The sequence below is a fragment of the Salarias fasciatus genome, chromosome 6 (genome assembly GCF_902148845.1).
Source record: "Salarias fasciatus chromosome 6, fSalaFa1.1, whole genome shotgun sequence".
In the NCBI taxonomy this organism is placed as follows: Eukaryota; Metazoa; Chordata; class Actinopteri; order Blenniiformes; family Blenniidae; genus Salarias; species Salarias fasciatus.
In genome coordinates this window covers 27,463,112-27,485,084 of record NC_043750.1, presented here as the reverse complement: position 1 = coordinate 27,485,084, position 21,973 = coordinate 27,463,112, and the positions used below count along the sequence as shown (strand labels likewise).

Here is a 21,973-nt window from a genome sequence, read left to right as displayed (position 1 = left end):
ACGATATTGTGCCAAAGCTACACTAATGCACATTAAATATTGAGCAAGACAATCAAATGTAATGCAAGAATTCTTTCTCCAAGTAGGTTTTTCTTTTTTTTGTCACCTCAGTGATGTTCTCCAGCTTCCTTGATTTGAGATGGTCAACGGGCCAAGGTTAGATCCCTGGGGGACCCCGCTGGGAGCGAGGTCAGGAAGGGTCAAGGGTTCCGGAGCAGACTTTTTACGGGGTCGGTCTTTGGGGACGGAGAGGGATTCGGGTGCGTCGGTGCACATGGGGGTGGAAGGGGCACTGGCGGGGCCGGTGAGGGCACAGGAGGACAGGGACGTCTCGCTGATGGAGATCGACGGGGGAAACATCCCGATCTTCTGGTTGGTGGCCTCCTGAATGTTGCGTTCAAACTCTCTCAAATCATCCATTGTCATGTCTGGTCGGAAAGAAGTCGTGAAAAGGAAGAAGAAATAGGACAACAGGACACGCTTTCTTCAACATCGCAATGCAATTTCAAACAAAAGAATCTACACAGATATGAAGTCACAGGTATATTTAGAAAATAAAACTCCTGGTCAGACTAAAAAGATTAAAACAAGTAATGCATTGGAGTTCACATTATTGGCAAATATTACTTCATGGTTGTGCAAATACAGCATCAAATTACTTACATTTTCCATCCAGTCTTAATCACATAGTTTGTGTGGGACAGAATGAGTTTGCTGAATGAGGACATTTTAATGCAAATAACCAACCCTTGAAACGAGACAGAGGAGGAGCAATGAGGTGAAGAGACAATGAAAAAGAGACATACGCTCGCTTTGTCATGGATTTCTATGTCATTCAGTGAAGATGGGTTTGTTGTGGAATGCTCTTGCTGCTCATGGCAAACTTTAATGTTGGTTTTCTCATGCATTTGTCTCTCGTAATCCCGCACGTCATCCAAGTTCATATCTGGAAGGGGTGGAACGAGGGTCGAAATGTTGATAATTCCTCTATAATGTCACTCCAGTTATGAGACAAGAAAGGGTGGGAGGAGCAGGGGGTTAGATGGCAAACGCCAGCTTTCCAGGACCAAAAAGAGCGACAGGAGACAGCTAGAAAAATCCGTGCCACAGCAGAAGGAAAGGATGGGAGGGTTGAGGATGCTTCAAGATTAAGGAAAAGCGTGAACAGGCTGGACCAAAGAGAGAAACCCCCGCAAAGGTTCACATAATCCACAAGCAAAAATAATCCCACATGTGACAAGATTGCTGGGGTATTAAAATGAGAGAGACAGAGGCAGCGCTCATGTTTCAGTGAGTGTGTCTTTCTCTGAAGAAATAAAAACCAATTTATCATTTCATGGAGTTGAAGCCAATTGGCTTGAAAGCAATTTTAGATTGCTTTTAGTCGTGAACACATGAACACAAAACAGATTTCAAAAGATGTCTCTATCATGAAACTTATGAAACGCAATCACAATTTATTTTGTGGAGATGTCAACTCGACAAAATTTCTGGAAAGTGTTTGCAGCGCTATTAGTGAGTTAGAGGAGGAGGAGCGTCCATGCTACAGGTGAAAAAGCAGTGACCAGGTCAGATGCAGATGAAAGGAGGCTTGGTGCATGCTGGTAAAGAAACAGTATTATCAAACGGCAGTGATTTATTACTGAAAGTGTTTACAACTACAAGAAAAAGTATCAGTAAAATCAATGAAAAAATGTGTGGTGAACTAGTAGTTGACAATAATATATGATGAATTAAATGTGGCTTGTAGACATACCGATCCACTCATCCACCCAGGTGTCCCAGCAGCAACACATCTCGCACAACCTGAAAGCATAAAGACGTTCATTATTCAGTCTTATTGAAATGTAAACTGTTTATTAATGTTCTCCTTTGGATCTGACAGAAGATACAGATTATTATCGAAGAATATAATATTAAATCCAGCTCAGCACTTCTTACATGTGACCTCTCACCTTATAAACAAACTGCTCCACTCGTGTCTGCAGACCCCACACCTCAAACCGTGAGCAGTTTGTACGAGCACATGATGGGATCCTGCGTGTCCCTCCAGCCTTCCTGAAGCATCCCTCTTGACGTCTTCTCTGACTTGAAGTAACGCAAATCCTGCAAAGGCAGTCGAGCCGGTGAACACACACACCTCTGATGTAGGACCTTATATAACCTAAACAGGATTGCAATTCTTTTTCTAAACTTAGATGCATGCACCAATAAATGCAAATGTTAAATGCAATTCGTTATGACTGCTCACTGGAAAAATCAACGCAGACAGGATATTCTTTGAAAGAATAGCCTGGAATAGCCATTCCACTCGAGATCTCATCGTAGGCAATGTCGACAAAGCACATCTCCCTCTCCTGGTCCTTCAGCTCGGTGTCGAAAATCTGGAAGGGAAAAAAGGAAAAAAGGAGATCAGTTTGTTTATGGTGATCTCAACATGCTAATCAGAGAAAACCTCTGAAGTTAAAAAATGCATACATTTATCTCAGAAATGAAAAAGTTGGCTTTCCAGTCTGTTCACAATGAATACAATCACAAATTGCCATTGTCAAACCCACCACTAGGGGGTGCTCTTGGACTACATTTTCTACAAGTTCAGGGTTGAATGACAGACAGCTGACTGCAGTTGCTGTGTCATATGCTGATAAGTCAGCTTATTGTGGAAAAGTGAGTGTCAGACTGTTTCACTATTCACTTAAAAAAAAAATTGCTGATGTACATGGAGCACCTCATTTTATGGTAAATATTTTCAGAGTACATACTTTCATCCTTTCATCAAATCCTATGTAAAAGTTCAGAGGCCACAGACTTCATTTAATGGATTAGCTGCAGTTTAAATGTAAGCGACTGGAGGGTGAAAATATGTGAGAAATTTTTAAAAAGTGCAAGACATAAACTAATGAAATGCTACCAGAAGGATGAAGCAGAACTTTTATGTTTTGTCAGAAGTTTAAAAATTCCCCAAAAACATTATAAAAGCAAACCCTCTCAGAGGCCAAAGCACAGATGTTTGTCACTTCAATATTCATAGCTTAGCATAATATGGGACCTTTAAAAGAACCAGGGAGAAACGCATAACTTGCCAAATTGAAAAAGGAGATTAAGCAGTTCTGGAGAAATTTGATTCTTTGCTATACACTAATATTAACACATTGTTCGACAGTGATTATCGATAAACAACAAAAGCAGATGGAAGAGAAATAAAAACATAAATTTTCCTCTGATTTTAAAGTAAAAAGCAAATGTACCTTGTTAAAAGGTTCACTTATATTTATTTATTAAAGATTGGATCCCCATTAGCTGTCACCCAGGGTGACAACTAATCTTCCTGGGGTCCATAACTACATACAACAATTATAAATAAGAACATAAGCAAAGTACATAAAACAGTGAGCAGAATGGATAAAACAACTACTCATAAAACGTAGTGCATGAAGACCATTAAACAATTGAATAAGAAAATGAAGTAAGATAAATATACACACACAATTAAATAGAAGACCAGAAAACCAGATAGAACAAGACAATGATACAAATGAGACATACATCAAGAACTAAGAATGCACCTACAATGCAATCATGCTTTGAGGATTTTCGTGACCATGGTTTTAAAAGCTTTTATGTTGTTCTCCTTTCTTACAGTAGAAGGTAGCCTATTCCACAGATTCGCTGCCCTGTACATCACCGTTCTTCGCATTGCCCCAGATTGAGCCTTTGGAAGTGATATGTAATCTGCCACATGGGATCTCGTCAAATGAGAGTGGCGATCATGAACATAGATAACTTTTTCATATAGAGGCCTAGGTTTCATTTTTATCCGTATATTCTGAAAAAAAGTTCCAAGATTCCTCTGTAATCTCTTCTCCACATGTAGCCATGACAAACACTGATGCATATAGTCAATGTGAGTCCGAAATGGGCAACGAAGAACTAGTCGTGCAGCTTTATTTTGCAGCACCTGTAGTTTATGAATATCTTTTTTTGTGGTACCCGACCATATGACTGAGCAATAATCCAGATGAGATAGAACTAAAGACTGAGTGACATATTTAACTGATGATTCTGTCATGAAATAAGCACATCGTCTGATGGCAGAAAGAGCTCTACCCATTTTTGTCACAATCTTTCCAATGTGACTAGTCCAGCTCAAGTGATCATCTATAGTTACGCCAAGGAGAACAAACTTTTGCACCTGCTCCAGGGGTATATTATTTACGGTGAGGGACAAAAAGTTTCTGTTCTTAGATTGCTTCCTAGTGTCCAGAATCATGCATTTCGTTTTACTAATATTTAAAGCTAGTCTGTTAGACTCTACCCATTCAAATACATGGTCTAAATCACTTTGAAGCACATTATTCAAAATTTGCAGGTTCTCTGAACCGTAATATATAGTTGAGTCATCAGCGTACATGGCTACATGGGATCTATCCAAGATGAAAGGAAGATCATTTGTAAAAATTGAAAAACACAGAGGGCCAAGGCAGCTACCCTGAGGAACACCACATTCTAGCTTCAGCACAGAAGAAAAACTACCATTGAAGTATACTGACTGTGATCTATTTGTTAAATAGCTGTTAAACCACTTAAGAGAACAAGCAGAAAAGCCATAAGCAGACAGTTTATTCAGCAATAAGTTGTGATCTATCACGTCAAAGGCAGCGCTGAAATCTAAGAACACAGCACCAACATAATTTTTTGCATCAAGTTCACCTAGCCAATCGTCTGTCATATGGACAAGTGCAGTAGAGGTAGAATGGCTCTAAAGGCATGCTGAGAATCAGATGTGATATTAAAATTCATAAAATATTGTGATATTTGTCCAAATATGAGCTTTTCCATAATCTTGCTCAAAATGGGCAATATACTAATGGGTCTGCTATTAGTGCCACTAAGAGCCAGCTTATTATCCTTCGGTAGGGGAATGACTTTAGCCAATTTCCAAATATTGGGGAACAAGCACTCTTTTAAACTCAAATTAAAAATGTGACAAACAGGCTTGGCAATATATTTCGCCATTAATGAGATCATTTTTCCCATCTAAGTAGTCCAGCCCAAATTGTTTGCTATTCTTTACTGATTTCAATAGTTTTTCTACTTCTTGAGGGTCTATAGCAGGGGTGGGAAACCCTGGTCCTGGAGGGCCGCAAACCTGCATGTTTTCCATGCCTCCCTGCTTCAACACAGCTGATTGCAATGAGGCTCGTTATCTGGCTTTCTGCTGGACTTGGCCATGAATCTCGATTCGTTTCAGGTGTGTTGAAGCAGGGAGACATGGAAAACATGCAGGTTTGCGACCCTCCAGGACCAGGGTTCCCCACCCCTTGGTCTATAGGATCAAAAGAGAATGTACAATTTTTACCTTTCATTATTACATTTTTATTTACTTCTATAGAATAGCTGCCACTTAGATCATTTGATGTATTTACACTCTTCAGCCGTATTTGTTTTACTTTATTGATAAAGAAGTTATTAAAGTAGTTTGCTATCTCAATTGGTTTAGTTATGAACTTTCCTTCAGTTTCAATAGTAGCAGAATCATGGCTTTTAGATCTTCCCAATAAGTTATTAATAACGTGCCAAAGTTGCTTTCTGTCATGTTTTGCATTCTTAATTTTAGTGACGTAATAAGCTTTTTTTAGTTGTTTGTTCTTTTTAGTTACAGAATTTCTGAAGTTACGATATTTATCCCATGTACCGGGATCATTACTTTCAACAGCTGCTCGTTTTAATTCATCCCTTTGGGCCATCCAAGTTTTTAAGTCTATATTTAGCCATGGTGCCATTGTCTTTTTAATATTCATTTTCCTAAGAGGTGCATGTTTATCAGCCACTTTTTGGATCATATCATTAAAAGCTGCAAGCGCAGCGCTAGTACCATTCTCAGAAAGCACAGCCTGCCAAGTCAACGCCTTTATATCGGAAATAAAATTTTCTGAAATAAAATATTCATAGGACCTTTGTAATAAAACTCGGGGGTTACCCTTTGGTGCCTTAATTTTCCTACAAAAGGTGATAATGTTGTGATCACTAAAACCAATCGGGAGGGAAGCAACATCAGTGCAAAACGTTCCACCAGATGATCTAGCAGAAATTCTGGTTGGCACATTGACAATTTGAGTTAGATTACAGCTTGTCAGGATAGTAATCAATCTGTCTTTTAGAGCAGAGGGAGTGAGCCAATCTATGTTAAAATCACCCAGTAGATATATTTCACCTGGTCTGTCAGAAACATTCATCAGCGCTTGACACAAGTCTTCAGTGTACTGAACAGCAGCGCTTGGAGGTCGGTAGCAGCTGCCAATCACCATTGGTTTACGATGAGGAAGTTGAACTTGTAACCACAGCAATTCAAGAGATGGGAGATCAAGTCATGTCTAATTTTAACAGCAATATTATTTTGGACATAGATGGCTACTCCCCCTCCTCTCCTATTTCTGTCTTTCCTATAGACACTAAACCCCGATATGGCTATCTCAGAGTCCTCAATTGTGTCATCTAAGTGCGTCTCAGATAATGCAATAATGTTAAAATGATGTAAGTCAATTAATCTAGACAGCTCAAATACCTTGGGTGTTAAACTACATATGTTTAAATGAGCGAATAATAACCCTTTTTTAGAAAAAGCCATAAGATCTTAAAAAGCAAATATAAGACCAAAGATAAAAACTTGGGTATCAGCCATTAAGAAGATATTTACATGGATCGACAGATCAGGTGTCACTGGGGGGCTTCGGAGTGCTGGTTCGAGGGTGAATGACGAGCTGATCATACTTCAGGAAGGCGATGTCACCACGCTCATGTGCAGCACGCATTTTTGGCAGTAACTCTTTCCTTCTCTGACGAACAGCCTCAGTGAAGTCCTCATTGATGAATATTTTAGATCCTTTGAGACACTTGGCTTTCTGTAGGACATCCACCTTGTTCTTGTATTTCTGGAACTTCACCAAGATAAATCTTGGTCTGTCCTTCACATCCCTCAGTTTCCCAGTCCTGAACGCAAGTTCGATCTCTGGGTTCCCCTGGATATTGAGCTTTTCAGCAATGATACTTTTCACCTTCCTTTCAGAGTCAGCCCATGATTCACCAGGTGTTTCCTCAATCCCGTCAAACAATAAGTTATTTTGTTTTGACAGGCCCTCCAGTTATTCCATCTTGTCAGTGACTGTCAGCAGACTGTCACATATTTTCATAAAGTCTCCCTGTAAGGAATTATGGTTTTCAGAAGTCTTAGCTGCAGCAACTTTAATGTCATCAACCTTTTTCTGGGTGTACTGGAGACTCGTTTTAATCTCTTGCAGTTCTCTGGACAGTGCATCCAGTCTTGCATTGGAGGTATCGAGTATTAATTTCACAAAGCCCTTGAAATTATCGTGTTGTTGCTGCAATAGTGAAGTGAACATGTCTTTTTGTTGATGTAAAAGATCTGTAACCTGGGAGAGTGACACAAAGTCCTCATCCTGTTTTGTATCATGTTTAGACTTAGGTGGCATGCTAGTGCTGGTCCGGAAAGAAGAAGAAGAAGAAGATGATGATACCGGTGCTGGCACTGATCACAGTGGCAAAATTGGCATAGCACTCGGAGCTGCAGACCTCTGAGGTGTGGGCACGTCCCTGCTCCTATCCGGGCAGCTGGAATGCAGGCTCGTGATAGCTTAGCTGGCGATAGCTTAGCCTCCGTTAGCTTGGCCCGATGGTGTAGTCGTCAGCCGCCGCTAGCTTCGACTCGCTAGCAGAGGGTAGTGAGGGCCCGCCGCTTCTCGCAGTCAGCCGCCGCAACTTCAGGTCGCTAGCAGAAGGTGGTGAGGGCCCGCCGATCTTGCAGACAGCTGCCTCAAGCTTCGGATCAGCAGCGGAGAGTAGTGAGGGTCCAGGATCCAGCCGTTGTCTGCCGCTAGCTTCGGATCGCTAGCGGATGCTAGTGAGGACCACCCGCTTCTTGCAGTCAGCCGCCGCTAACTTCGGGTCCCTAGCGGATGGTAGTGAGGACCCACCGATCATGTAATCAGCCGCCACTAGCTTCAGATCACTAGCGGACGGCAGTAAAGGCCCGCTGAGCCCGTCGTAATTCTCCGCCAACTTCGGGTCGAAGGTGTGCTCGCTCTGCGCTCTGCTCACAAGGTGTGCTCGCGCATATGTGTGTATATGTGTCTGCATGCATCCATGGACTCCTGTGTAACACATTTTGGATTTTCTTTTTAAAGGTGCCTTAAAGCTCGTGTCCGGAGTTTCCGTTCGTTTCCAACGTATGTATCATTTTTTAACAGAGCTTAAATGTGTCAGTCTGGTTCGATACTACAATATAATATTAGCATAAAGCAATATAAAAATGTATTTATGAGCTCTGCCTTCGTCTCATAGACCCCCATGTTTTCGAAAAAGCGCCGGTCAGCGTCAACCAATAGAGTTCGAGCTTCCGCATTCTCGTGTTGTCAATCAAAGTGTGCTCGCAGCCAGAGAGCACGGCCGCTCGCCCAGGCAGAGGTGAGTTAGCTACGCATCAGCCGCCCCGTTTACCTCGGATATATCCATGGTCTGTATCCACCGTAAACAGCTAAACATGTAGGATGCTGTAGGACTCGGAGGCTCTCATTTTCACCCGACAGATAATAGCGTGCACAATTAAAGGGGCGTGGCTTGGTCGCTCATGAAAGCAGAGGGAGGGCAGAACCTCCAGACGTTGGATTAAAAAAAAAACCTCTCTCTTTCAAAACTACGGACACGAGCTTTAAGGAGTTTCCACGTTTTATGCGAAACAGCGCCCCCTGCAGGCCTTGGGCGTAATGCAGCTTAGTGAAAAACTCGTCCCTGTGGCTCGTGTGCACGGAAGAGGGGAACTCCGTCTTAGTAGCGCTCAAGTAAGATTTAAGTTTCTTTTACCTTTTGGAGTCTGTGCTGGAGTTGTGGCAGTGCGAGAAGCCAGTCTTTTCTTACTTTCTAGAAGATCCTGCTCAGTTGTTGCTCACTAAGCATCTGTCGGAGTAATGGCGTACAAAATGAAACCTAACCAGCCAGAGCGTGCATTACGTCATTCCTTTCAAATTCTCCCCAAAAAAATGCTGGTGCCGGACCGGCACTGCAACTTTCAAGTGAAAATTTAGCGCTGTTCGAGGTACTTGTAATGAATATGTCAGGGCACATTGTACACATCATTAAAAATGTGGAACATATTTATGGTGGAAAATAAGTATTTTTAAGGTTGTAAAACTCCTTAATGCACCTTTAAGTAAAATGTACTGGAAATAAAGACCGATTAAGAGCACTCCAATACAGGACCGTATACCAACACCTGTGTGTGCGTGCGTGTGTGTGTTAGCTGCATGTTCAGACGTGTGATCACACCCTGATTTAGAAAGTGCATTATGTCCACTCACAAATGTCCACATACACATTATTCTCCTTCCTCATTTAAGACATTTCTCGCTCTCTTACTTCTTTGGTTTCATTCCTTGTATACTTATTTTTGTACATACAGCTGACCCTTATTCTTTAAGAATGTAGACTTCTTAATCTAAATCAGACTACTGCATCTCACCTCATATTGCACCACAATTCCTTTCATGTCATTGAAGAAAAAAAAAAATTAAACAATACTTTATGAACAAAACAAAGCTGAAGTTTCCAACGTTATGAATGAAATAAGCAGAGTGAAATACACCGTTATATAAACTGCCCCTTTATTTACCACAACCAAATTACATACAACCGACTGACTGCAGTGTTTGAGAGGCCTAACCTGTTTTACTAGGTTCTGCCTTCTTTTTCTATTAAATATTTCAGTTATGTCTACACACAGTTACATTGTCAATTTCGATTTCAGTGACATTAAAGCCCCCACATGTGCTTACTTGGTGGAAAGACAGTGACTTCATTTATGTTTATACTTCAGCAACAGCTGGATTTATATCGCAATACAATGAAGAAAAAAAAATTACACTCAGCTGCATTCTTATCATATACAGAATTCTGTGCATCTTGCACTCATAAATTGGTGATGAAATGTCATTAAATATGAAAATGTTATGTCTATTGTCCCTGAAGATTTAGTAGTTACCGTATTGGCCCGAATATAAGACGACTCCGATTATAACACGACCCCTATTTTTCAAAGATCATTTTGTGAAAAAAAAAAAAATGCTGAAGACAATAAGGTCACTCAAAAAAACATTTTTTTTTTATTATACAATTTATTATAAACTCAAAAACTCACAACTGAGAAAACATTTCACGAGATATAAAATGAAAAAATATCACTACAGTATTGAATAAAAAATATATTCTCTTTCTCAAAATAAGAAACAATAAGCAACAAATAAGAAGCCTCAAGGGGTCCAAAATGCATAAATGATGTAAATAACTTTCCAGTGCCTTCAGCTGAATCAAGGCTCTGGTGGTGGGCATTCCGTCTTTCCGTTTTTCAGAGACGTATTCACTCATATCTTCTATCAGTCTCTCTGAAGTGTCGCTCTCAGGACCACGGAAAGCTTTTCTCATAGCTTTTCTCAATTTCGCCTCTGTTGTTTGCTCAGTTGTCCAGCGTTCAGCCCCTTTGTTCCAGATGATCCGCCATTTTTCATCAGATCATTTGATCTCATTTCATCACTCCACGCGCTCTCTGGTCAGTGATACTTTGGCTCCATCTAGCGGCGCGGATGGGTATTGACCATCTACCGTAAGTCCACGATTATAACACGACCCCACTTTTTAGGATGCAGTTTCTGGAAAAAAACATCATCTTATATTCGGGCCAATACGGTACTAAATGTAACTCCAGTTCTACGAGTGTGTGCGTGCCCACCTCTGGGCTTCGCCATTGGTACTCCCCTCTGGCGCCAGCCAATCGCTGAGACAAATCCGAAACCGATGTGCCAATCCCCTACACGCACTGGCACACTGCCACACCCCTACCAAGGGGATATAGCCAGCTCGCACCCGCTCCACTTCCTTCTTCTGAACATTGAGTAGAAAAGGAAGCAGGGCAGCTGGGCCTGCAGGTAGGTGGGCACGCACACACTCATAGGACTGGAGTTACGTTTAGTAAATACTAATTCTACTTCGTGTAGTGCTTAGCCCACCTACGGGCTTCGCTATTGGTACACACCAAGGCGGAGGCCGTAGGGAGATAAATGTACTCCCAGCTGGCATGCTGACAGGATTGGCACAGAAAAGAAGCAGGCAGGCCTTACAGCCGTACAGCCACACCAAACCTCCAAGACACTGGCGGCAGGCAGCCTCGCACCAAGGTGCCCACCACAGACGTGTCCAAGCACCGTAACAACGGCAGACAACGACGGCCGAGACACGCAGTCACCACGGCGGGCAGTAGAGTCACACACGGTCTGGATCCCCCCAGGGAAGCAGTAGCCGGTCTGGACAAGAGCCAAAACAGTTAAGTGACAGAACTTCTGTTCTCGCTGAAAACTGACATGGCCACAGAGTCTGTGCACATATCCATCAGATAGGAGCGCACAAAGGTGGACACAGAAGCCCAAGAGGTGGCCTGGGAGATGTCACCCACCGTGACACCTCTGCACAGGGTCGTGGAACGGCCATGCCCCTCGTGGAATGAGGGCTAATCACCGCTGGTTCCAGGCGATTCCGCGCCTCGTAGGCAACTGCAAAGCACGCTCCCTGGTCCCGAACCTCACAAACAGCTGGTCCATAGTGCGAAAGCCAGCTGTGCGCTCAACGTAGCAATGTAGAGCCCTGACCGGACACAGCAACTGCACCCAAGGGTCGTCCCCTGACGAGCCAGGCAGGGAGCCAAGTGCCCTGATCCGGAACCGGAAGTCCGAAGTGCTCACCTTGGGATGAAAGGACGGATTAGGCCATAGATGCACCAGTCTCCCATCCTGACTGAACACCATGCAGGAGGGTTGGACCGACAGGGCGCAGAGATCCCCAACCCTCTTGGCGGATGCCAGCGCCAACAGAAGGGCAGCCTTAAAGGAGAGAAAGCGGTCTTCTGCATGCTCCAAAGGCTCGAAGGGGGCCTTCCTCAGACCATCCAACACAGTGTGGAGGTCCCACAGGGAAACCACATGTCTGGGGGGCAGCCACAGCCGACATGCCCCATGCTCAAACCGCTTCACCAGCGGGTGATGCCAGTACCCAAGTGCTCGACAGCAGGGACGCAAGCCGGCATAACCCCAGCGCTCGGGGACTCCCCTGCACCCCCTTGGGGAGGCGGAGGTGGATAACGCAGCCTGGGGCGCTTATGAGTTGACAGCAGATCGCCGGAGGCACCCCTCTTGTGCATCGCAACAGGGCCAATCAGCGTGAGGGTGAGTGGGCCCTGTCCACCGCTGCAATATGCTCTCGCGGGCACTCACTGGGACTCCGGAGACAGGCTAACTTTGCACCTCTTTGTATTTGCTTTGGTCATGTTAAAGCAACACTAAGGAACTTTCAGTTTTCATTGATTTTGGCGGCGCCAGTGGACAAAAGCGGTAGTGTTTTGCCTGAAGGAATACTACAGTTCCCATGAGGACTAGCGCGTGACGTCGTAAAATGCTGCTCCCGGTCGCATGCTGTCGGACTGAACTCGTCTTCGTTTGTTTCCAGTGGCTGTGTGAAGGATGGATAGTGACGAGGTAATGACTCTAATGATGACTAAACAATGTTCTATCATGATGTGACGCATGCCGTAAAGCAGTCCGCACATTTGGAGTTTTTTAGTGTGCAGGGTTCCTACCACCCTCCTCACAGCTGCTTAGTCCAAGTGAAAGCAATACTGACGCCCTCATCCCGTGACAAAGGGGTCATTCAACTAGTTGTAAGTCGATGTATCATCACAAAAGATATTAAAATGTTTTATTAAGGTTGAAAAGTTCCTTAGTGTAGGTTTAAAGCCGCTGTAAGAGCTTTGGGATGTTTTAATTTGCATCTATGTAGAAAGGTTGTCTCAGTAAAATGGTGCTGTGATATCTCTTCTACCTCATTGTGTTTTCTGTAAAATAGTGTTGTTAAACGGGAGCTTTGCTATCAATGTTTTAGTGTTTTAAAATGGTGCTGTGTGCACTTTGACAGGAATTTTGATGTTTAAATTAATGAACGTGCCAGTGGTTTGTTCCATCATGTTAGAATCAGTTCTATCAGTCATTTCGGACATCATGATGAGTACAATATGGTTTATATTAGGCATGTTGCATGATTAAATGTTTTAGTGCTTTCATTCAGTATCCATTGTCTGATCTTTGCCATTGTTGTGTTTTAAAATAGTTGTTTCAGTTTCTGAGTCAGCAGTGACAATAGAATTTTTTTCTTTGATTAAAAAAATTAATTGTGAGGACATTCGATGTGTTGTGTATACATGTTTACTGCTCATATTGGTGATAACTGTTTTATAGTCATGGTTTCAGACAAGTGACAGTGTTTGAGGATTTTTTTTTCTTTTCAGATTTTCACTATGCTGTAAGTGTCTTAGTCTTGTAAGATGATGCTGTGATGGCATCTCTTTTGTGCCTGGATGTGTTTAATTTTAATAGTTTGTTTAAATGGGAGATGTAAAATCATATTTCTTTGTCAAATTGTGGCAGTGAGGATATGAATCATGTGCAATCACACTGAAGTGTTGAAGTATATTCCTCTGTCAACTTCTCCAGCTTTTGCATTTAACTACAGCAGCCACTGTGCTGTATTTATCGCTATGTCATATCTCGCTACGTCATATGTACGTTGAAGCTTTACTTTATACGGTGGTGAACATTTCTCTCTGTGAAATAGTGCTCTGACAGATGAAATATATCTTGTACCTTGTAATGTTTGGTTAAAAAGTAGTGTGGCTAAATGTAACATTGACTACATTTTCTATCAGTTTTGGTGTTAAAATTAATAAGGTGCCAGTGGTTTGTTCCATTATCTTCCAATCAGTTCTGTCAGTCAATTATGACATCATGATGAGTATAATATCATTTAAGACTTGTTGCATGAGGAAATGTTAACATACAATTAATTACAGTGTCATATTAATTCTCTGTACTGTGTTAAAGACCAGTTCAGCTACTTTTGCTGCAGACATGTTGAGATTCATCTTCTTTCTGAGAATGCAGTAGTGCTTTCATTTAGTAACTATTGTCTGGTCTTTAGCCCTTTTGTGTTTTGAATTGGTTGTTTCAGTTGTCTGACGAAAAAATACATAGTGAGGACATTAGATGTGTCTTGTACATACATGTTTTGCTGCTCATGTTGGTGCTTACTGTTTCATAGCAGTGGTTTTAGGTAACTGGGTGTTTTTTCCACAGTCTTTTGGATAGCCTTTGGACAGCCTTTTGGACAGCCATCTTTGCTGCATCACCTCATCTTACCATCCATCCATCCATCCATCCATCTGTTTTGCTTGTTCTCTCTCCTCTCTCTCTCTCTCTCTCTCTCTCTCTCTCTCTCTCTCTCTCTCTCTCTCTCTCTTCCTCCCTCCCTCTCTCCCCCTCTCTCTCTTCCCCTCCCTCTCTCTCTCTCTCTCTCTCTCTCTCTCTCTCTCTCTCTCTCTCTCTCTCTCTCTCAGCAAATTTTCTTCACAGGTAAGTGTGTCAGTAGCTGTGTTAGCATTGTATTTGAAATAATATTCTTCACAGTATTAGCTGAACAGATTTTGCATGATTAGTAAAACTGTGTAGTGGTAAAAGTTATTTTATTCCATGATAAAGCATTTGTGTGGGAACATTTGTAAATCCATAGCTCTATTTTTCAGCTCTTTGTGCTGTGTTTTTGTTCATCTTTTCAATGTTGTTAGTTTGAATCGCTGTGACTGTTTCGTGTGGTCCTGTTAGCAGAGTGTTGCATGGCGTTAGTATGGCGTTAGCAGGGTGTTAGCATGGTGTGTAAATTATGTGTTCTCCAGTAGCATATTTGCTGAGCTGTTTCTCGTGTCAGCTGCATTGAATTTTAGTCTTCTCTACTGTGTGTTACAGTTTTTGTGAGTATTTTGATGAGGCTTTGTGTTAATTTCGATGTCTTTCATGTCCGTGTATTAGAATGGTGTTTGATATGAGATTGTAGTCCAACTTCAGCTGAATGGAATTATTTATGTCTCCAAGTGTGCAGAGTAAAAGTGTATTCTTATGAAATAATCAGGATTTTTTGTGGCAAATTGTGAAGAGTTGTTTCAGCAAATTTTTTAAAACTATGTGTGTGTGTGCAGTATTATTGTAGAATATGGAAGCAGTTGTCCCGAGTTAGCTGTACTAATGCTGTGTGTCTGAAATTACGAATTTGTATACATTTGGGAAATTTTTTTAAACATTTTTGGACTTTTTTCAGACAAGGCAACAGCATTTTTTAGTAAGGACAACACAAGGGTTAAGCATTCATGTGGAAGGTGTATTTGACTAGCGAGCACTGTGTGACCTTTTTCACATCTTGCCAATAGCGGTATATAAATCCTGGTAGTGGGTGTTTTTATGTTGTATGGTAATAATTAAGATGTTGTGTTATTTTGTAATGATGTAATATTTTGTATCTGGGCTGGTATTTGTGAATTTTATGTGGTGTTGTTTTCCCTCTGTTTTTGTGCTACATCATTGTAGAATATGATGGCAACTGTCTCGCCTTAGCTATCTACTCTGTGGAGGTCTCTACTGTGAGTGCTTTTCTATTTTTATTAGGGCTGCAACTAACAACTATTTTAATAGTCTAGTCTTCGACTATTGAAACGATTATTTGAATAATGGATTATATATGTACTGAATTTAGAATGAGGTTGCTTTAATTATTTGTTCAGAATGAGTGACATGTTTGGTATCGTACTATAATTATATTAACATTAACTGATGTTGGTGTGGTTGAGATCTGGGTGTGGTCACAATCACAATTCTGTTCCAATGGAGGACAGTTTGTGCCGCTCGATGTATCGCGGTCAAATGGCAGCCATTTTGTGTCCCACACCTGTAATGTGTCGTGGCTTTTCTGATGTAATGTTTGATACATTCAAGAGATTGCAATTTCGTTGTGCCTTTTGTAATGACAAATGAAGTTCTAGTCTATACAATGCAACACTCGGCAGACTTAACTTTTGTCCTTTCAGATGCCACGTGGGAAGGCACTCAAGCGCTGTCTTGCAGCGCAGAGGAGGAGAGCCATACAGCTTGAAGACTGGCTGAGCCGCCAGGTGGGTGTTTTTTTTTTTTTTGTTTTTATTGTTTTGCTTTTTTTAACATTTCACACAAGTTTAAAACTTTGAAAGAATTTTCTGAATTTTATTCCTGTATTTTCAACATGGAGGCACCAACGCAGCAGGCTGTGACAGTGAGACCTGCCAGCTCTCCGTCTGCTATGGAGGAGGACCAGGTTGTAGTTTCATGGCCACTGAATGCGTCTTTACAATTGTTTTTAACATCAAACTATGGCCTTTAGTGGAAACATATGTAACACATGTCATTCTTTTATGCAGCCACAGTTCCGTGATGTGGGAGGGATGCCAGGAACGTCCCAGACCAGCTCCAGAGACGGACCAGTGGTCTTGGTAGACCAGGTCAGTTGATTGATGTCTTTTTCCTATTATGTAGCAGTTTCAAAGGCGTGTTTACTCAATGGTGTGAAATTAATTTACGTTTGAGAGCTTAGATATTGGATATTATTATATATTATAGCATATTATCATTTAGCCTTTAACCTTACTGATGCTGCATGGCGAGAATGCGACAAGGGGGGCTGAGCTCTTCGTGGGGCAGTCTGCTTCTTCTGGTGGCTGTGGGGGCGGGGCGGGGCGGGGCGGGGCGGGGCGGGGCGGGGGGGGGTGCTTTTCTTCAGAGAAGAAGGTAAGCATTATATCTCATGTTAAAGGTGCATTAAGGACTTTGCATGTTTTATGCGAGACAGCAGCCCCTGCAGGCCTTGGGCGTAATGCAGCTTAATGAAACGCTTGTTCCTGTGACTTTTGTCCACGGAAGAGGGCATCTCCTTCCTCACTATTTTAGGAGCGCTCAAGTAAAATTTAATTAAGCCCGAGCGCCCCCCAATTGGGGGCCTGGCAGCAAACATTTCAGAGATTGTCTAATAATGTGCACTATTTCTGACAGAATGTCATGATGCTTACCCTCAAATTAATCAGCAGAACCTGGGCTAACCGAATATATCAGCCATTATTACACACTCCAAACACAGCTCAAACACGAACTAAATGAATTATGAACCATATTCGTGACCGTGTCAACCCACTCGCCGAAATATTGATTGTAGCGCTGTGAAAAATGATGCAATTCACACAAACAGCCTCTCAGACGAGAGCTGAGACTCCGCTGATTACAACCATGCCACTCAAAGCCGTCTAAAACCACAGAATCTGCCAGAAAATGCCACTAAAACAGCCAACAGCAAGATTGCGTTTTCAAACTGCGGTAAAAAAATCGCCTCTTACCTGGACTTTTGGCCATATAGAGTCCGAATTATGCGTTTATTGTCCATCGGGATCGATAAGCTTAGCCACTTAGCCCCCTCTGACGTCAATCCGGGCGTAAAACTGACCCCTAGTTAGCCTCAAGGAGCTCTGTGATTGGTCAGTGCCATACAAGTTTGTGTGCGCCATGACGGTGTTCTGCTTGTTCTGATTGGCTAACAGAGCTGTCAATCACATGTCGGTGACCCCCGCTGCATTCTATTGGCTCAGACGAATCTAGCGACGTACGGGGTGTCTGTATTCATGAAGCTGCTGCGGAGCTGAGCGCCTGTATACAGAGGAGGCTTTACGCACGGAGCGTCCTGCTGAGCGTAAACACACGCTCTGGGTGAATTTCCACTGCAGTCACGCCAAAGACTGCTCTGTTTGGAAGTATTGAACCTCAGCAGTGATATAAAAGTGAAAAATATAATTTGGAACATTAGAAAATTCAGATTTCACAAATGGCACCATAGTGTGCCAAAGTGTGCCATCGCCTGACTTGTCTGTACTAAAACCTATCAAATTTTGTTCTGCTTCACTTTCACAGAGTCAACCTTTGCAGAGAGAGTGTTCACATATTTGTCTATGATCTGATGGAGGTTTAGAGCTGCAGCTGGATTTTTCCAAAGAGATAATCACATTGAAAGTGCTTTTTTTTTCAGGCGAGACTGAAAATTTTTCATTTTTGCTGTGTTCCATCTTCAGTCACACTTAACCAGTAACATATATACTGATATTTACACATCTGGACAAATCTTACAAGTGTTCACTTTATAAGGAGACAGTAACCACTCAAATAGGCCTAGTTATTGCAGTGCTATATTCTTTTTATTTTGGTATGTCATTTTCGAGAAGAGGCTCTGAAAAATAGCCTTAGGGCTTAAAGGGTTAAGGTTCTTTTGCCTCTTGGAGTCTTCCTGGAGTTGTGGCAGTACTAGAAGCCGGTCTTTTCTTGCTTTCTGGAAAATCCATCCTCAATACTGCTCGGTTGCTGCTCGTAAAGCATCTGGCGGAGTAATGGCGGACAAAACGAAACTTAAGGATATCAGGCCAGCTGGAGCGCGCATTACGTCACATCCTCTCAAATTCTCAACAAAAAAATTCTGTTGCCGGACCGGCACTGCAACTTTCAAGTGACAATTTAACGCTGTTAGCGGTACTTACAACAAATATATTAGGGCATGTTGTATACACCATTGAACATTTGTTACATATTTATGGTGGAAAATAAGTATTTTTAAAGTATTTTTAAAGTTGAAAAACTCCTTAATGCACCTTTAAATGTAGTCTTCTCTTGAGCACAGAATGTAACCTTTGTGTTTTTTGTTTTTCCTTACACACATCAGTCAAAGCGTCGCAAGCATGCTGCATCAATGAGACACCAACCAAGACGCCAGGTGGGTGTTTTTCAGATGTTGTACACACGCTTAAAAATGTGAAAAATGTTTATGCATTATCTTTAAGGTCAAGGCAGCACAAGAAATGGTTGTGCTGAGACCCAGCTCACTCCCCAGCTCCGTGTCGGCGGGTCATCACGTTAGTCGAGGTTTATGGCTGTTGAATGCGTGTTTACAGTTTATTTTTTTTGGTTGTGTTTTAGGTGGAGGCAGTGACAACAGAAGTGTTGTCCACCCCTGTGGTCATCCGGGACAGCTTCCTGGAGGATGAGGTGTGTGTGTGTGTGTGTGTGTGTGTGTGTGTGTGTGTGTGTGTGTGTGTGTGTGTGTGTGTGTGCGTGCGCACACAGACTTTTCTGCTATCATCACCATTCAAGGGCCTTTTGTAGAATAATGTGTAACACATTCTTTTGTGCGGCTCCAGGGACAGGCCAGTCATCTTTATGGACCAGGTGAGTTGTCTTTGTATATTATGTAGTGCTTTAAAAACATATCTACGGGACATTGTGAGAATAATTTACATTTGAGAGGGTCGGATAATTCTGTGCTTTTCTTACATCCTGCAGATGACCAGCATGGCTCCATCAACCAGTCAGCCTTCTCCGCGTCGCAGCATTCCATCGACTGCCCACGAGGAGAGAGCTTCTGACAATGGGGACAAAGGTAGGTTGTGCACACTCTGATGTAGATGTTAGTGAAAGTGTAGTGACATTTGCTTGTGGTGATGCTGAAGATAGTCCTGTTGTGTCGAGCGACGTTCTGAGGGAGGTCAGTGAGTTGGTTTGTCTTCCGAGCTGTATTAGGGGTAGCTTCCATCAGGGCCATAATCCAGAATTATTCCATTTGAGCATCCTACAATTATTTTTACCATATCGCAATGAAAACGATCTTAAGCCAGCTCAATTTGAAACGTATCAACAGTTTTATAAACACGGGGAGGTGTGATTTAGTAATGGGTCTGTTCATTCTGTAAAATCGATTGTTGATGGGAATAGGCGTCGTTTTGAAATAGAGGCTGAGGATTTGGACGAGATGCAAGAGAAAATGGGCTCTGAGGACATTTCAGAAGAGGCGTGGGCAAATCTCTGCCCCGAGGCGGAAGTTGAAAGATTAGAGTCGAAAGAGGAGTTCAGTGAAATGTTGCAGGAGGTCCACTCTGAGCATGATCAAGAACACATCCCTGATTTGGCTGCGAGACACGAGGAAATTGGTAATTTTGAGACAAGAAATGTGATGAGTCGAGCTGAGGGTCTCTCACTTGTGAGAAGCCTCAATGAGGAACAGCTGTCTATTTTTTACAAAATACGACAATGGTGCATAGTAGGGGTGGGACGAGACACAAATTTCACGGGACGAGATGTCTTGCGAGATTGAGTCCACGAGATTGAGACGACACGAGACGGAGGGGGGAGGGGTGGGCAGTTGGTGCTGAGGTGTGGGGGGCAGCGCGGTACTCACATGCAGCGTCGGAGCATGGAGTGTCGGGTCGGAGTGCCCCTTGTACGGCCACGTTGCCCTCCGCTCTACACTGCGCCCGAGGCGGCCGCCTAGTTCCCCTATTCCCATTCAAACCGCGGCGCACAAACGATGCCATGACTGCATTTGCACTTCATGCCACTAGGTGCGCTGTTTGCATGTTCAACCTTATTTTACACAGACACCACAGAGGAAGAAGGGCGCCGCGGCCGCTGCAGGCTCTCTCTGCATGTTGTTAGAAAAAGAGTGTGAGTCGGCAAGATGTGGTAAAATGTTCATTGATGCGATGCAGCGTTTTTTCAATAAAAGAGATGAACTGAACGATTGTTTCCGCACATTTTCTTTACATCGTATCAATTAAACTGTATCACAAGTAGTTTGTGTACTCAAAAGACCAAGATTCCTTGCAGATAGAACATGCGCAGAACAGTATTTCATGTCCTTTTCGACCGGGTTTTTAAATATGAATATAAGCATATTCAGGGTTTTGCACGTGTTTATATGGCTGTGCGCCATGTAATGTATCATTACGTCAATATTCCAGTTAATAAAGAGTTTTTGCCTTGATATAAACATACTTAATCTCGCGGCATTCAATCTCGCGGCATTGCGATCTCGCGAGATCTCGTGACACGAGATCTCGTCCCATCCCTAGCGCATAGAAAAGGTAGCTGGTAATAATCCTGAGCCATTGCACGTATTTATTACAGGTGGAGCAGGCACTGGTAAAAGTCACCTTGTTCGGGCCATTCAATACGAGGCGTCACATTTGTTGGCCCCTATTTGTCACGGTCCCGATAATATTAGTGTTTTATTAATGGCTCCAACAGGGATAGCAGTGTACAATTTACAGGCAGCTACTATTTATACTAGGGATGAGCGAGTACACCACTATCTGTATCTGTATCTGTATCTCTTTATCCATCCAAATGATCTGTATCCGTATCTGTACTCGGAGGGGGCGTGGTCTAAACCGGAAGTGGGCGTGGTTTAACTGGAAACGGGCTGGGGCAGAAATTGGTGCACTATTTTAAGTCTGAAATTGATATGGATTGCTCAGAAGTTGCTATATTGATTCTTCATTTGAAAACTATTTACATAACAATCTCAATGATACAATCTACAGATTTTTGTTTTTTTTTATTTTAGTCAGAACATGAATATTTTTCAAGTTATATAAATGATTATTTATTCACACAAAAAACTCAGAAATAAAATTTGAATATTTTTGGTCACAATAGTAAAGGAACTATTTACAGAAAAAGTATTTTTTATTGAGTCAGAACATGAATATTTTAATTGTATGAATGCCTCCCCCCATGATCCCCACCGGAATCTCCCCGGCATCCAGGGAAACCTCTCATACGCCCCTGCTGAGCTTCCTGGTCATGTCCGCGGCTGCAGTGCCAGGACGTGACCAGGACGTGGACCTCAGTCCAGTTATCATCTCTCTCCCACAGATCACACCCTCCCAGTGGAGCACAAGCCCAAATTATTATGAAAAAGAAGAGAAAAAGGGAAAAAAAATACGCGAGGGAAAACAAATCTTAAAAACCCCCGAAAAAAAAAACCCGAGCGTGCACAATCGCCCGACGTTCAACCTTATAAGGTTTTCCTCAGGCACAATGCACGCTACAAAGAAATAAAATACCGCATTTTTAATTTATCAGGTCCGATTGGCTTCTCTCAAAAGGATCCTGTCGTCTCGGTGGAGCACGGAGCAGAATGA

The 21,973-nt window shown here is 42.5% G+C and overlaps 1 pseudogene; it reads right to left on the bottom strand.

The window, feature by feature from the left end:
* Window positions 1-102: 102 nt before the first annotated feature.
* LOC115389796 (cytoplasmic phosphatidylinositol transfer protein 1-like) lies at window positions 103-11,660 on the bottom strand (annotated as a pseudogene).
* Window positions 11,661-21,973: the final 10,313 nt, after the last annotated feature.